Here is a 17,009-nt window from a genome sequence, read left to right as displayed (position 1 = left end):
ATAAAAATTATTTCTGGTTATGTTGATGAGACTAAAAATGGTTAATTTTCCCTTTTATTCCTACTCTACAGTTCTTGATACTAGAATTTACTCCATACTGCAATACCTCGAGATCCAAGGAGAGACTCAAAAGTAAGCCTTTAAAGTATGAATCCTTTCCAAATAACTAAAACTACTCAAAAAATAATCAGCTGAAACCAAGAATAAAAATAATTGTGCACTATCCATTTGTCAAGAGGAAATGTTTAGTTCATGAATTTAAAAAGAAAAACTAGAAAATGATAAAAATGCCAATTTATTTAAAACCTAAACTATTTTTGAAAGTTTAATTCATGTCCTACTCCTTTTTGAGGTTTTCCCTACTGACTACTTAAATTTGATCTTTCTTTTCTGAATTACTACACATTGTGTCTTTTGGTCTGATTATTTTGTATATACACATTTTTACTCTCTTAAAAAACTATGACTTCCTCCTCAAGGAAAGGTGATTATATTACACAAATTCTCTCCAAGTCCAACTCGCTATACATATAGTAGATGCATAATAAAATATTTGCTGATTCTTATTTAACAAATGCCAAGTGGGGAATTGCAATCCCAAAAATTGAGATTGTTTTATGCCATTATTATTTGTTGTTAAGGAAAATCCCTAAGACAAGAGTGTATTCAAGGAGGAACCGTGTGCATAGTGTTGAGAGGGGAGTAAAGGCAGAAGGACAGCATCAGCGATTAATTCTTCATTTGAAAAAATAGTTCATCCCCTTTTCCCTAGGCAGTCTGCTGCTTAACATAGATGAGCTACAGTCACCAGACTGGTTCATTAAAATATGGTCCCTTTAGTTCACCATGACTCATCTTTATGATGAAGCTGTGATTTTGGGAATCAAATGTGATAGTTTTGTTATTCTCCTGACACCCAAAAGAGTAACATAAAACTAATTTTTAATGACTTCATATTCAGTTTACTGCCATTGTATAGCTCAACCTCTGTATGGAGCCAATACCTAATAAAATTTGATAATGCAAAGAACTGTCATTGAGGTCCCTTTGAGCAATGGCTTACTCTAAGTGCTTGGTATTAAAAATTTGTAGATCTGTTCCAAGGAAATGCTCTAGATAATTAAAAAGTCCTTCACTATACTTAAATATCTCTTACCTCACTGCTCTACTCTACTAAACTTTACTGTCATGTTAACATGATTATTATCTGTTTTATTCACTTCTACATCCTATGAACAAGTAATACATATAATGTTGAATTAATAAATATCAGTCCTTTAGAGAGCTGGAAGTCTAAACCAAGGACTTGAACTTCAGTTTTGTTTGAGACCGGGGCTAGCTAATGATGAAAAGTCATAGGGCCAGTGAGAATTAGTGGGTCACATTTCCTTTAGCAACAGCTTAGATATTTTATGGTTGCCAGAGGCTTAGTATTCCAAAGATATTTTCTATTTTGATATTACCTGGGAAAAGGGCACCTTGTGGAAATGCCTTCTAAAATTTTGAGAGCCTTAGATCTCTGAGATGGAACAGTGTGTGTGTGTGTGTGTGTGTGTGTGTGTGTTTGGGGTGGAGGTGGGTCAAAGTAGGTGGATTCAAGAGAATATCCAGGAGATTTCACAAGGAGTTTCATTTCAAGAGTACTGTCAAGCCCGAAATATGATTCTCTGGTGAATCATATTAATGGTATATATTATCATTCAGCATGGCTCAAATGCTGTGCACTCCACTGAATACATTCATATAATATCTATACTATAATATGTAGTAATAAAGATTTGAGATGCCATGTTTTATAAGAATTGTTGAAAAATCCATTTGAACTCTGTTAGAAGACCTGACTTCTGACACAACTCTGGATTAAAATGTTGCATGGAGAAAAAAAAATAAATTAAAAATATTCATTAAGAAATGAACCAGCACTGCAACAATCTAGCTACGGAACCACAAAATAACAGAAAAGAAAAAAGTAATTGAAAAGTGAGCCAAAGATCTATATACTAAAACTCATGGGCAGAGACAGATCCAAGTTTCTATAGAGCCTGAGATCTCACAATTTATGGGAACTTCTTTAGAGGAAAATAACAAAACAAATAAACAAACAAACAAACATTGCAGATACACAATTATACAGTGGCCTGGAAAGGGACTGGGCAAAGCGAGCTGCCCTGAAGTAGCGGCTGTATGCGTTCCACAATATAGCAGCCTCTGCACATCGCCATGGTCAGTCTGCTCATACAGGACCAACGATGCTTATACAACAGCTTTTTCAGCTAAATCCGAATCAGGAAAAATAAGATATATGAAAAAAGAAGTGTGGGAAGAATAGGAAAAGAGGCCATTGTAGCAGCAATGATGCCATAGTAATTAAGCACTGAAGCGGGAACAATAAGCAGTGATAATGCTGACAGCATTACTATTTTGAGGGGAGAAAAGAGAAAAATGTTTTGCCTTGTGGGAACCAAAGAGCTATTTAAATGAGAATCCAGTCGAAGGTCATCACTCTGTCATGCTACAGGCTTATCAACCATAGGACAGTTATTTTATTACTAGAAAATTGCTAGACAATTGTGACACTCACCCTGAGGAAACCGAGTAAATGTCCAGGAACACTTCACCATCTTTCCAGGCTCCACTTCCCATTTTACCTCCTATTCCTCTCTGCTCCTCCCTCCCACACTGCCACTTCCACATCAGTGTTTCCACACAGATTCAACTTATCAAATAGCACACCGATGTGGATAAAACCCGTATGCCAGAGGTGTTTTCTTAAGTAAAGTCCATCTAAATGCAGGCATTGTGCACTTTCAAATTTGTTACATATAATGGAAGTAAATCAGTCAGTTATCTGGCCGCAGTGAGGAATGCTTTGAAAGCCAAACATGCCGACCAGTTCGGAGACAACTGTGTTCTTTCTTCTATGAAGGAGACATAGGTTTTAGAGCCATCCTTTTCCCAGCATATCAAGTGATAAATTGCCTAGATCATGGGTTTGTTCTCAATAGAGACCACATCTTTTCTTTTTTAATCTCTGGTCTCTTGATCAGTGCCTGGCATGAAATGCGTATTCAATAAAATGTAATAATGAGCATTTCCTGTGAACACATTAAATCCTGGAGGGAGTAGAAAAGTACATTCAGCATGGTGAGGTGCTCAATGTCCACCATATTCGAGATTCCAAAATTACAGAGTGTTTTGAAGGATGCTGACAACTCAAAGGACAGCCAAACATACTTAAAGAAGAAAATGGAATGAGAGAAGGATGCTTCAGGCCCTGAGTCTTTACTGATTTTGATCAAAATTAACTAATCAGGATCCTCGTGCCTGTGAGATAACACAACATGAACTTGGTGAGAAAGGCAAGTAGCCCCAAAGCAAACTTACTGAACAGGTATTTATGAGAAGACCAAGTTTAAGACTGCAAGAGGTATCCATTCAACTCTTTGTCCACTGCCACTCACATCTGCACCTACTACTTTTATATTGATTTACAGTCATAAGAGAGACAAACGAAAGCCCTTAAAATCAGGTACTGTGTCTGCAATTTATGGAGGGAAGTAATTTGATAATACATACCAGGAAATAAATTTTTAAACAAGTTTTAAAGCCTCCCCATTTTAGCTATCTGAAAATTCAACCATAGCATACAGATTCGTTAACAAAGCTACCAAAACATTTACTGTTTTTGAGATTTACAATGTTAGGAAACTAACTTTTCAACTGGAGGAAATAACCTTTATTCCAACTCATAATCTCTGTTGTCATTAGAATTAAAATAGCTCCACCCTAACTACACAAACCTACAAGTCACTTTTGTCCAACCCACACAATAGGCATGATATGAGCTCCCCCTACTGGTATAACGCTATTCCCACTTCATGAATCCAGTAAGGGATCATGTCTGTGAGTTGTAGGATCAAATAGAATTGCAATTTAGGTTTAAAAAAGAGAAAAAGTAAGGCAAGTTAAAAAAGAAAAAAGGGGGAAAACCACACAAAAACATAAAACAGAAAAACAACTCTGCTTACTCTAAAATAATCTTGCAAATAAATATGTAAAGTACATGTTTGTAAATATTTGACAGCCCTTTTTAAGTCCCCAACCAAGACTGGACAGGCAGAGTGAACTAAACGGTTGACATTCTCAGGATGCTCTGGTGTCCTCACTTGTATTCAGATGGATCAACGAGCAGAATTTAATTGCAGTGATGCTTATGTATCTCTCTAACAGCATATGTGGGATTTTCCCTCTAACACTACATATAAAAGGCCACAGGCTTTAGAGGAATAAAATAGAGCAGCATCACAGAAGTTGAACAAAATCTATCTGAGGGCCTTGAGGTTTTTTTTCATTTGAAAGTGACTTCTATATTGCTATGTGAACTGGAAAACCAAAGGTGGAAGCTCTAAGTTTTATATTTCAAACCACTCAAATTAGTTGTCTCCAGAGAAGAAAATCGATTGTGAGAATCAATGGCAAATATAGGTAAGGTGCTATTGTGGGGACATTCACATTGACAAAGCAGGAGAACTGCTACAAAGGTGTTGCTAGTGATAAGCTGTTACAGAAAAACTATGTATATAAGAAGTGGAACTCCCACTCTCTGAGTCAGCAGAAGGGATTAGTAATGCCGCAATTTGATTATATCTGATTCTGTTATCACAATCTGTTACATATCCTACATAGAATATAAATACATAAAGCCATTTAAAGGCCAAATTATAGAGCTGTCTATTTTTTATATTTTACCTTTTACCTCTATACCTATGGTGATGCTTAAGAGGTATAACTTTAAAATGGTAAATGAAAAACAAAAACATCAACATATGCAGGCTTTATTGAAAAGCCACTGGTTGAAAATCCCAAAAGCACATCAATCTGCTTTTCTCTTGAAGTCTGAGAAAATTGCCTTAGATGAATACAACTGGTTCAATGCACGGGCTTTGGCTTTTTTAAATGATGCTTTTTATAAAACATTTCACATCTTAAAAGTAAACCTATATATTCATTCATGTTGAATGTGTATGGAGAATTTGAGCAGCACAAAATGAGGTGACAAGATTGTTCTCATTTTTCCTTCCCCTTTCCAGATCCTTATTTATACTGGCATGCAACATTTTTCGGGCATAGCAATGTCAATATGAAACAATGAAAAGGAATTTGAGGAGTCATGGGACACCGGTACATCTGTCACTTTCTCGCCATCATTGTTGCCATCACCCTAGCCAGGTCGGGGTCATCTTTACTTGTTCTATTACAATAATCCCTTTCCTGGTTCCTTTGCTTCCTCTTCTGTTTCATCTATAATTCGTTCTCCGCAAAGCAGCCAGAGCAGTCTTTTAAAAATATAAACTAGATTATATTACTCTCCTTCTAAGGCTTCCCATGACACTATAAATAAAACCCAAATTCCTTACCCCTTCTCCACAATCTTTTGCTACCATTTTCTCTCTCAATCACTGTGCTCAAGCTACACTTACCTTCTTTCTGCTTCTGTGTCTCACTAAGGTCTCCCTTTGGCCACTGGCATTTGCTCGTCTCTCTTCTCTGAATGTCCTGGCTCTGGTTCTAGGAGCACCTTTCTTCCTTATCATTCAGGCATTCCATATGAACCTCACCCTTCCCACAAATCCCAGCCATTTTGTATTATGTCGCCCTGTTTTACTTCACTAAAAGAAGTTTTATGGAACTCTGAAGTGTTCTTATTTATTTTCTTGGTTTTATGTCTGTTTCTTCCCTTTAGAATTAAATATCATGTGGAAAGGGAATTTTTTCCCCTGAATTTCAAGCACCTAAAACACAGCTGGCACAAAGTATAAAAATATTATACCATGTTATCAATACCAAGGCTAGTAAAGCATAAGTACTGTATTAGCAGTAAGTACTAGTGGAATAAATGTTCTGAATACAAAAATATCTGTGTATGTGTGTGTAGTGCATGTGCACACATGCGACTAATAAGCCAGTCACATCACACAAAACAAATGACATAGATGTTTCTCTGATAAGTGAGAAATTCCTACTTAACAGCAGCACTTTCTTTTTAATTGAATTGGTAAACGTTTAACATTTTTTAATATAAAAGATTATAATTTTTATTTTAAATCCCTGACTTTAAAATATATGGCAGGCTACACATGAAACAACGGTGAACAGGGGAATTTGCCCGTGCCACTAACTGCATGGTCATGGACATGTAACTTTATCTTTGTGTCTTTTATTTTCTACATTGAAATAGGGAGATGATATGTCTTTCTTGAACAGTTCTAAGCAAATTTTTACTATATGGCTATAAAATACCTGACACATAGTAGGCACTCATTATAAATGTCTTGATTTAAAAAGCAGTAAGTACACATTAATCTTTAGGGTGTTAAACTGGGATTATCAATTACTGGGGAAGATTAGCTGTATAAAATTAGGGATTCATGTAAATATATAAGTAAATTAGCAGTCGTTTGTCTTTATCAGTGTTTCTATAATTGCCCAATTTGAAAGCAGCATACCTAAAAGTAATATGCTATTTGAAGCACTTTTCCATCTATTCCTTTTCATTCCCAGTAACCTCAGGGAATATTATGCAGCTACTGCATTTTTCTTTTGCTTGGCCTTGTCCCAGAGGTACAAAAATTAGAAACTTTGTCAAAAGAAGCATTATCAGTAAATACTCTGTGCTAGAAATGTCGGAAATAGTACTTTTTAATTCTCAGATATTTAGAGCTAAAAACACTTCAAAAAAGTTAGAAAAATATCTCTGAATTTAGGAAAAATTAAGACTTTGTTGAAACAAATGCATTATTCAGTGTAACAGAATCCCTTTCATAAATTCATTCAACCAATCCTTTAGAGTTCACTAGAATGGGCTTTGCTTTTTATGATTGTTTGCAGGTGCAGAAAGAGGCACCTGCCCCAGTTTGTGATGTGGCGGTAAGTATAGGATGTGCTCAACCAGATCAAGCTTTTAACTGTTCACTGAAAAAAGATGGTTGAGTGGAACTAAGAGGCTCTGGATCCGAATCATTGCCCCTTTCCAGACATTGAAAATGTCTGTATTCCATTCCATCCATCTTTATCTTCTTGTCTTGCTCTGTCCTCTCCCCTCAGGTATTGTCTCTACAGAGAGAAGGATCAAAGGAGAGTTCTGTGAATGCCTGCGTTGTCATATAATATCAGCCTCAAAACTCTTTACTAACTTTTTTGGAAATTTACACATAGTGCCCAGCATATATTCAAGACTTATCTAGAATTATATGATAGCAATTACCAAAAGGACTTGGAATATAGATCTTTTAAAGACTTTCCTTATAGTATATTACCATTCCTTAAGTCTCCATACCCCCTGCAACACAGGGCAATAGAGAGAAGAACAGTAATAAGATTGCAGGGGCCAAGAGACAAATGGATAGGGCTGGAGAAGTTTCCCAAAGTGTGTACCAGAGACTACTTTGATTCTTAATATCTTTGTTTAAGAAAAATGTTTCATGGTCTGGTGTTCCTTTAAAGCACCATTTAAACAAAATTTAGCATGCTTCTTCACTGTTAAGACTTCTCAGTCTTTCATATGTGACTAAAGTCCTGGTTTTTGCAGGACAGAGAAATTTCCTGGAATGCAAGATTTTCAGTGCTAACCCTAGAAAGTCTTGAGCAAATTGAAACAAGTTGGTCACCCTACCTGTGACTCTTCAGAAGGGGTCAAAGTATGCAGCATTTCTAGATCTCACTAGTATAATAGCCTTTTGAGGCATTCAAGTTATACGGAACACATTTTCAAAAGTGCTGGGGCAGAGGAAGATTGTCAGAGTGGCTACTCAGCAGTACGAAACATTGATCTCAACCTTTGTCTTGTCTGGCAAGAAGGAAACATATATTTTCTAATGAAATATCTCCTGGTAGCATTAAATGCTATTTTAGATGGGTGAGAAAAATGCATGTGACCTACAGTCAGGAAGAAAATCTATGTCTGGAATGTGTTTTTTCCTGGATTTTCTTTTCAAAACACACACGTGTGTGGGGGACGGGGTATAGAAACAATTGAAGAAGAAATGCATTAAACGAGCAAATACTGTATTTGTTAGTAAGAAATGTTGAGTTAGAACATGTATAAAACAGTTCAGCCTATCCAAGACTGAAGCTATTTAACATTCATCCTTTTAAGTTCCATACGTGGACACAAACTCTTTTTTTCTACAAAATGTCGAACACCACAACTTCCTCCTTTATTCTTCTGACATTCTGCATTGAGAAGTCGTGTTCTCTCTCATCAGTCTGCTCTCCTATCTTGTTTCTCCAAACTCTCCTTTTTATCCCCCATAAATATCTTCTTTTATATTTTAAGCATGACCTTCCCACAATGCTCCAGTTTCATTTATGGGGGAAATAGATGAGCTAGAAGAACATGAGGAAGTGGATAAGAACCGTGGCTCCGGGTTGGTGGAAGCAAGAGAATTACTGCAGATTTCTTGAGGAAGGACATGTCTTATGGCACTTCTGATGTCTCCTCGAAGTTAGCGGTTACTGGGAAGCGAGAGTGGCCTCCGTGTTCACATATGCATCAATTAAATGCTATCGCAGGAGTTGACAATCCTGTCCTGCCAGTTTATTCATCCATCCATTAATTTCACAAATACTTATCAAGCACCTACTACATGCCAACCATAAGTCTATGAAATTCTGCTGGTTGCATCTTTACTTTCAGTCTGAGGACAGTGAGGTGACTTACTTTAAAATCATTTCCTCTAGAATCCCCATGGCATCACGTGGAGGCTCTATTTTCCTCTTCTACATATACCACTGCATTTTTCATAAGTTAAAAGCTGAACTCACAGAGTTCTACTCTTTCATTTCATTAAATCAAGAAACTTTCTACATGAAAAGAACTAACATCCAGTGTTTTATTTTCCAAGTAATATTCTTTTATAGCTAAAGTACATTTTATGTGCAGTAATCATTGTAATTCCTTGAAAACTCAGAAAAGACGGGTTTTTTTCACTAGTTCAATGTCAAATTAAATGAAGGCATCAAATGGATTTCCAAATGATTCTATTCTTTGGCCAAAGTCATTTGGCATTTTAATAAGTAATTTGGATGTGGAATAAAGTATTCACATAGGGTAAAATTACCTCAATTACCTACAAACTAACTAACTAGAATCCTAAAATAATATCTTCAACTTTTTTCTCTGCACACCACTTTTAGTAGAATGAGGTAAATCACAAGCGAACATGTTGATATACTAGTATCAGATGCCATGCATTTCAAAACAAAGACTGACTTTTATTCTGATGAAGGGCAGCCATTGTTGGGTTATAAGCAGGGAAATGATATGTTCAGAGAAGTATATTATATAAATCATTCTGACTGTACAAGTAAGAAAAATTTAGGACAAGACTAGAAGCAGAGAGACCAATTAGGAGGCTTTTTTTCAATGTTATACAAGAGATGACTAGGGATTGAAATAGGGGATTGGTGGAAGGTCTGGAGATAGAGATCTGAGAACTATTCACAGTGGAAAATTCACAGATTGTGCTGATTTATAGGATTGGACTGACTTTATAACTCTTCCACATTCTATTTCAAAGCAGAGCTTGGCATAAGGGAGCTTTCTCTTCATGAGAGGCCAAGGGAGATTCCTGAATCAAGACCTGAACGTGGTTGGATAGCATGGACCGCAAAGCCATGAGAGCATGAGCTTCCAGAAAATAACCATTTAATAATATCCCACTATTTAAGATGCAGTATTATAACTCTACTAATTATCTTTTTTCTCTAAACTGCCATTTGTGTTTATCTTTAATTATATTTAAAATTAACACCTACTTTCAAAGATAATCACATCCAAGCTGTGATTTTGGTTGCCTTCTAAGTGACTGAATAAAATCCTCGACGTTGTAAATTCTGCAGCCCTCAAGGATTGGATCTCAGAGTGCATCACAAAGCTCAAAGGATTCAGGAAATAAGACACCATATAGCTCCACACGCCTTTTCACCAAGTTTCCACCACTATCACTTATATAAATATGTCAGAAATTCTACTTGCCACTGGTCATATTATTTCTATTAGTACTACTGTCTCTGGAGAGGACAGTCAGTGTATCTGAAATGACTCCCACCCTAATTCAATGCTTACGAAATCATGCGAGATCTCTTAATTTAGCCGGGACCAGATATGTACAGAGTACATGAATTTTGTGTAGATGCCAACATAGAAATGAGTTCCCTCTTTAATTGATTCCACTAATAATGACCATTCTGTTTGTGACCTTCACCAAAAGAAGATAATGACAGAACAGCCACCCAGTCAGCCAAACCACAGGATTAAAAAGAGAGAAAAACAGCTGGAAATTAGAAAAATAGGGAAAAAATTAAGCTTAAAACAATATTATTTAATTGGGAATGGGTCCAGCTTAAATGGGCCACCTGCAAAACAGCTCTCGGAAACACCAATCCGACCTTACTTAAAAACCAGTTCATTCTTCTTTTATTCTTCTCAGAGTGAGAGCAGCATGGAACAAGATTTTTCAGAATCAGTTTGCTAACTTACAGGAACTGGAATAATTCTTTTGGTTTGACTCATTGAGCCAGGATGCTACATTATTTAAACATATTGTTTTCTATTTATTCCTGGATTTTTTTAAATCCCAAATCTATAGCAAGTATGTAACTTAACAGAGAAAATGAAATTGCTCTGTTAAGTACACATTGAAAGTCATATGGTACAACATGGATCATATATTTAGTATAGTAAAAAAATTTTAAAAAGCCATATTTTCAAATTCAAATTTGAAACAAATTAAGTACAATTTGCCCCACACTATAGCACACAGAGGGATTCCTATGTATTAAATATTGTCTGATGACAAATGAAATTTTCTGCTTACTTAAAAATACCAAGATAGGAGGACATCTCAAATAAAACCCTAAATACAAAAATACCTCGAGAAAAAAAAAAATGGATTTGACTACAGTGAAATCTAGGATATCTATTCAGTAAAGAACCATAGACAATGTCCCTCAGGATGGGCAGCAGACTGGTTGGTATATATAAGATAGACAAGAATATTCTAGAGGATATACCACAAATTCCTAAAACCTCAGCAACAAGAGAAACTTTGTTTTTTGTCTTTTAATTGCAGAAGTCTTTCCCACTTTCTCCCTTATTGTAACACATTGTATTCTCAACACAGCAGCCAGAGTAATCTTGTAACATCATCAATCAGATTACAACATTCTCCTCTGCTCTGGACCTGTGATGGCTCCCAGATTACTCACAGGAAGAGCCAAACCCTGAAGGAGGGTCTGCAGGTCATCCCCTGTCCCCAGTCTCTCCTTATTTCCAAGCACCCACTTTAATCCAACTAACATCCCTAATCTTCGAACACCCCAGTTATGCACTAGCTTCAGAGCGTTTGCATTTGCAGTTCTGGAATGCCCTTTCCTCACCTATCTGCAAGGTTTGCTCTTTCATTTTCTCCTTCTCTTTGTCCAGGCCTTCCTAAACACGCCAGGCAAATTAGAAACCCAACCCCTCAACTCCCCTTATTCCACTTTTTTCATCATACATAGCACTCATTGCCATCAGATAATCTATATTTTTTCTTGTTTATTTGTTTACTGTTTGGGTCACTTCACAAGAATTCAGCTCTACCAGGGCAGGAGTTTGGTCTTTTTTTGTTCTTTTAAATGTTATTGACTGTGTAGAATGACATGGTGCAATGTTGACATCTTCACATGGCCAGTTGCTAAGAGTGTTGAACATAAACAGCTCACAGCTGAATCCCTCTCCAGATCTAGTCTGCAGCTAAACGTAGCCACCCGGCCCAAGGTAATACTCTTACTTTACAGTTGCCAACATCAATGGTGAGGTGCAAAGGTAAAGACTTAACATCCCAAACAGCATAGCTTATAGAGACCATTCCATCTTGAGAGCTCCATGTGGGCCTACTGCACCGCTTTTAAACTACACCAGTTCAACTTCTCCCTCTGCCCAATCCTGCTTTCTTCCCTTCCATAGATGCTGATTCTGAGAGAACTACTCAATATAGTTTGCACAAATCCCAACCTCAGAATCTACTTCCTGGGAAACCCTGTCAGGATCACAGATGAAGAAACTAAAAACAAAGAGTCTAAGTAACCTGTCCATGGTCATGATGCTAGTAAGTGATGAGGCCAAGATCAAATGCAGAGTTTAGCTCTAGAGCATGGTTTTTAACCATACTTCCTGCTGCTAAACACATAAGCATATTTGTTCCCCCAGGAATTTAAAATGTATTAAATATCTCAGTGTAAACACCTATAAAAGGAATGAGGTTAGGAATGGAGGATGAAGGGAAAAATTAATAGAAGAAAATAGACAGCAATCCTTACAAATTGAGGACTCTGATTAACTTAGAAAACAGACAACAAAAACCCATAGGGGTTTGAGTTCTATGTTAAATTGAACAGATGATTTCAGAAATAAAAATGAGAGTGGGAAGGGAGTAAAGAAATGGGATAACAAAATCTCATATGATAGTTGATAGAGTTTATAATTTATATAAACTGTAGGACATAGAGTGTGGTATAGCTACTGCAAAAAGCAACTACAAGAGGTAGGGTAATCTCCTGAAATTCAAGGACTGGCTTAGTTGGGACCATGGGTAAGATGTTCATCCTTTCTGACCATCACCCAAACATCTGAAGATTGTTATTGTGATAAAATAATTAATATTATGATAGTCCTTTTTATAAACCATAGAGTATTTTAAAAACAATTATACATAAGTGTAGGCATCCTTACAGATTTAGCTAATTCATGCTCCGATATCAAGCAGAAGTGTAATAATATCTTCACCTCTATTTTAAAAGAATCTGTTTCTAAAAAGCTCAAATCTCCTTATAAAAACTTTGCAATGCTTACAGCCCAGATAAAAATTCTTCCTTGTAAGTATACTGAATCCTTCAGATTGTGAATCCTATTCTTTTTTGGTTTTCTATAGAGATAATATGCCTACCATTGTAGTTTTAAGATAATTATTTGCTGTTTTAAAATTTTTAACATTTTCATTTCTCATCTACTTGTGTAATGACAGTTCTTCTAATATCAACAAGGTCATTTTACTTCTTTTCAAGGTACAGAGCTAGTTGTCTCTAAATACTGAGAACTATGACTGGATTCATAGATTTCTGATTATTATCTCGGCATCAATACTTTAAATCATGAATGGTAAAAATCACTAATTAAAAGACTCAAACTTCTAATTAAACTCTTCAGAGAAATTACATTCTTAGAGTAAATGGGACTAAAAGCAAAGATAATATAAATTCTTTTAATTTCATTTTTAATTTTATGGAGTTCAAAGTTCTTTGCATTACTTTATTATAATCATCTTCCCTATAAGCGGATATTCTCTTTTACTAATAAAATAAATAAATCTCCAAGGAGACTGAGAGTAAAAATAAAACAGGTATCCTTGAAGCCAATTAAAAATCTAGAATACAAATCTGATTCACAGTCCAAAGCCATTCCACTGCATACAATTTCATTTCTTTTCCTAGATATGGTTTAATAAACATACATGGATGGTTCAGACAAGTTTGTAGCACCCATTTCATATTCGCAAGCAATCTTCTCTGGAATATCAGACAACTATTATTGTTCTACTGAAAGAAAAACAGAAGTAATTTTTATTTTTAAGATGGTAGCCATGTGTGAAAACAAAGCACAGCCATGTTGATAGCAAAGGTTTGCTTCTCCTTCTTTCTTATTTTCCATCATTCTCACTTTGTTTCTCTCCTTCCTTTTTGTATTTTTCCAATTTCATTATCTATTACATGGTCATCACTCATTCTATCCTATTTCATTATTGTTGCAATATTGTTTTTCTTTGCAGTTAAAAGAAAGCAAAATGGATTCCAACCTACGGAAAGCTGAGATAAGATTTTGATTGAGTTTCTTATGGCTATGAACCCATCTCCAGGTAGAACAGCAGCCCTGAGGTGTGGAACAGCAAAAACAGGGATTGCTTCTGCTTTCTTCCCTGCATGTATCGCCCTGGATAAATCGCAGATCTTGCATACGTGGTAGTTTCTTTACTGAATCAGTATTTCAGCTGAAGCTGCTAACAATTGATACTTGTCAGACTTTGGCTTAACATGAACCCGGTGGAGAAAATACATGATGAGGCATATTGTGTTTGAGAGAACTTGACCATGACAGTAAGGTGAAGAAGCTACAAATTGAGGTCAGGAAAGGGAATGAATATGGCAACATGGAAGAAAAAAAATTCCTTAGCCTTAAATAGGAATATTTTATGAAATAAATATTCAGTTTCCTGTTATTTACAGTATATTTAACATTTTATTTCTGTAGAGAATTACTTTTCTTTTGATAATTAGAATATTTTCCCCATTGTACGCTAAGAAGAGAATTTACATATAATCTCCTTAAGTGTAAGGAAATGTGTCATATTCATTTTCACAGTTCCAGAAATCTTGCCACATTGCCTAGGTTTATATTTAGGCTTGTTCAATTCAACCTAATTCCTAAATATCATCAAAAATTCATTAGAAATGTAAGAATTTTTTTAAAAAATGATTTTTAAGTTCTTAGACTTCTTATAATGTGTTTTCCAGTTTCCAGCAATCTGTATAATCAGAACTGGCAGAATAACGTTTACGGTTCATTGTAATGTAAATATTTCTTGTTCTATCCAAAATGTACACATATGAAGTAAATGTCTTAATTATGGACATCTGAATATAATACAAAGATAAAATGCACAGGACACTTTTGTATTAAGTAAAAACATAACTGGTTGTCTACACCAAAGTTACCATAATAATAACAATTACCTGGATAATTAAAATAAAAATCAAGCTTTCTTTATGCAAACAATGAACATAAATTTAATTTGACTTGTTGTCATGCATATCTGAAATTAATCTGTTAAAAAATTCTCTTAAAACTACATATTTATATAAGTTGTATAAATAGGCCTAGTGCTTCATTATACCTAGTGAAATAAAAATATAGCATTGTATCTATGCCATATGACTTAGGCACATTTCATTTCTATAGATATTATCATACAACTTACCATATGATGTTATTAAAATTTAATTGTGGATACCTCCAGACCTATAGCAGGATAATATTTATAATTATTTTAATAATTAAATATAGTTTTTATTTTACTGGGCTTATTTATTGTTTTTAGAAATCTACCAAAAGTCTAATCAATGCAGAAATATTTTTAAAAGAGAGTAAAGAAAAGCATTCATAGACTTGCCTTTTATAATATGACTGAAAGACTTTGAGAGAAAAGCAGGGGTTAAAAATTATCCACCCACACACCCCTAGGTTTTGAGAGGAGGTTCCTTTAATACTTTTTTCTTACTGCAGTATTTGTTGCTTAAGGAAGTCTGTGGGTGGATAAGATGTTATTATCCCTCCTACACAAACCCGTTTTTGTATTTACAACACTAAATCTCTCTCTCTCTCTCTCTCTCTCTCTCTCTCTCTCTATATATATATATATATATATATATACATACATATATATATATATGTATTTGAAATACCAGCCCCTTTCTTTCAACTATTTTATGAAGTTTTTTGAAATTTGGTCCACACATTACCACACATTACCTTCCTATAGGACGCATATATAGCCAATTATAGTTTATCATAAACTTTTCAACTCTGAGTCTATCCAATAAAGGTTATTTGATGTAGATGCCTTTCTAACTAAGCATTTTTGTTTGAAGACAGAATTCTATAAATAACAGGTCTTAGGTTCAAAACTAATAATACAAAATTATTCTTTGTGTTAATGAGTTTTCTTAAGTACTGAAAGAAAATATAGTTACTGAACTGGGAAAAGCCAACCTTTAAGATTTTTGTCCAATATTTGTTCCATATTACTCTACAAATTACCTTTATGAATGAATGCACATTTGCAGATCATGTTAGAGACACAGTAAACATGTTTTTCCTAAATAAAGTTAGCCCTTTAAATTATTTCATCTGAATAGATCTATAAAGATTTTAAAACTCCCTAAAAATGTATACTAGTAAGTTAATATAAATTTTATGAAACCTTTCTTTCCCTTTTATATCATAGCAAAAATGTTCCCTTAAATGCAGTAAACATATGTTCTTATGCAAATGGATTAAACTTATTTTCTAAATAACCAGATCTAATTGTCATTGCTAAGGTAATATTCATTCATTTAAAAATATAGAACAATCTAAAAAAGTAAAAAATGATGTATTTTACAGTGATTTTGGACTTGGAGGTTTAATGATATCATTTAGGATGTATAAGTGTTTTTGCAAATAAATTTGTTCACAGCACTATTCAGATCAATGCACTCCAGTTGAGAATTATATTCACTTTCATTAAAGTAAATTAGAAAAATAACCATTAAGCAAGCATCCAAAGTGCTTGCAAAGACACCCCAATTATTAATTAAGTATACATTATTGAGAATATATCCTGTAGCGATCAGTAGTTAGAATAATCACTAGCTAGGACTGTTGGATTAACCAATCACAGGTAATTCAATCACTTCTAGTTAATTCAAAGGAAACTAATTCTGGCTCCTCTGATACCTTGGTCATAAATACTCCATCAGAACACAGAAGCAAGTTCATCCTCTATATAGCACAGGTCGTGAGTCAAATATATTTCATGTATAATTCAATATGCGAAATGGAATTGTCCAGATCATTCTAAAATTAGGTTGTTAGGTTCAAGTTGTTAAACTTTTTTGGCATCTTGTAATACAATAAAAATTTTAAAGATAATTAAAACCATTATCATTGCAGAGTGAAGTAACAGAAAGACTGAAATAAAAGTAACTTAGTTAAAACTGTTTGGCTTCTGATTTAGAAAACAGTTTATATTACTAGAAGTAAATACTTATTACCACAACTTTCAGAACAACTATTCAAAAAAATACAATTCGGAAATAAATTGTATTATATATAAATTGATTATATGCTTGTTTTTTTCTAAAGCAATTATTTT

At 34.7% G+C, this 17,009-nt stretch overlaps 1 protein-coding gene across 1 annotated transcript in view; it reads right to left on the bottom strand.

Moving 5' to 3' along the window:
• The window catches only part of TMEFF2 (transmembrane protein with EGF like and two follistatin like domains 2), a 214,195-nt gene that overhangs the window by 179,888 nt on the left and 17,298 nt on the right, over positions 1-17,009 (bottom strand). The gene's annotated exons all lie outside the window — the stretch shown is intronic.

This window comes from Rousettus aegyptiacus, unplaced genomic scaffold (assembly GCF_014176215.1).
Source record: "Rousettus aegyptiacus isolate mRouAeg1 unplaced genomic scaffold, mRouAeg1.p scaffold_m13_p_2, whole genome shotgun sequence".
NCBI classification, from domain to species: domain Eukaryota; kingdom Metazoa; phylum Chordata; class Mammalia; order Chiroptera; family Pteropodidae; genus Rousettus; species Rousettus aegyptiacus.
The sequence above is the reverse complement of the archived record's forward strand: the minus strand, read 5'-3'. Positions and strand labels throughout refer to the sequence as shown.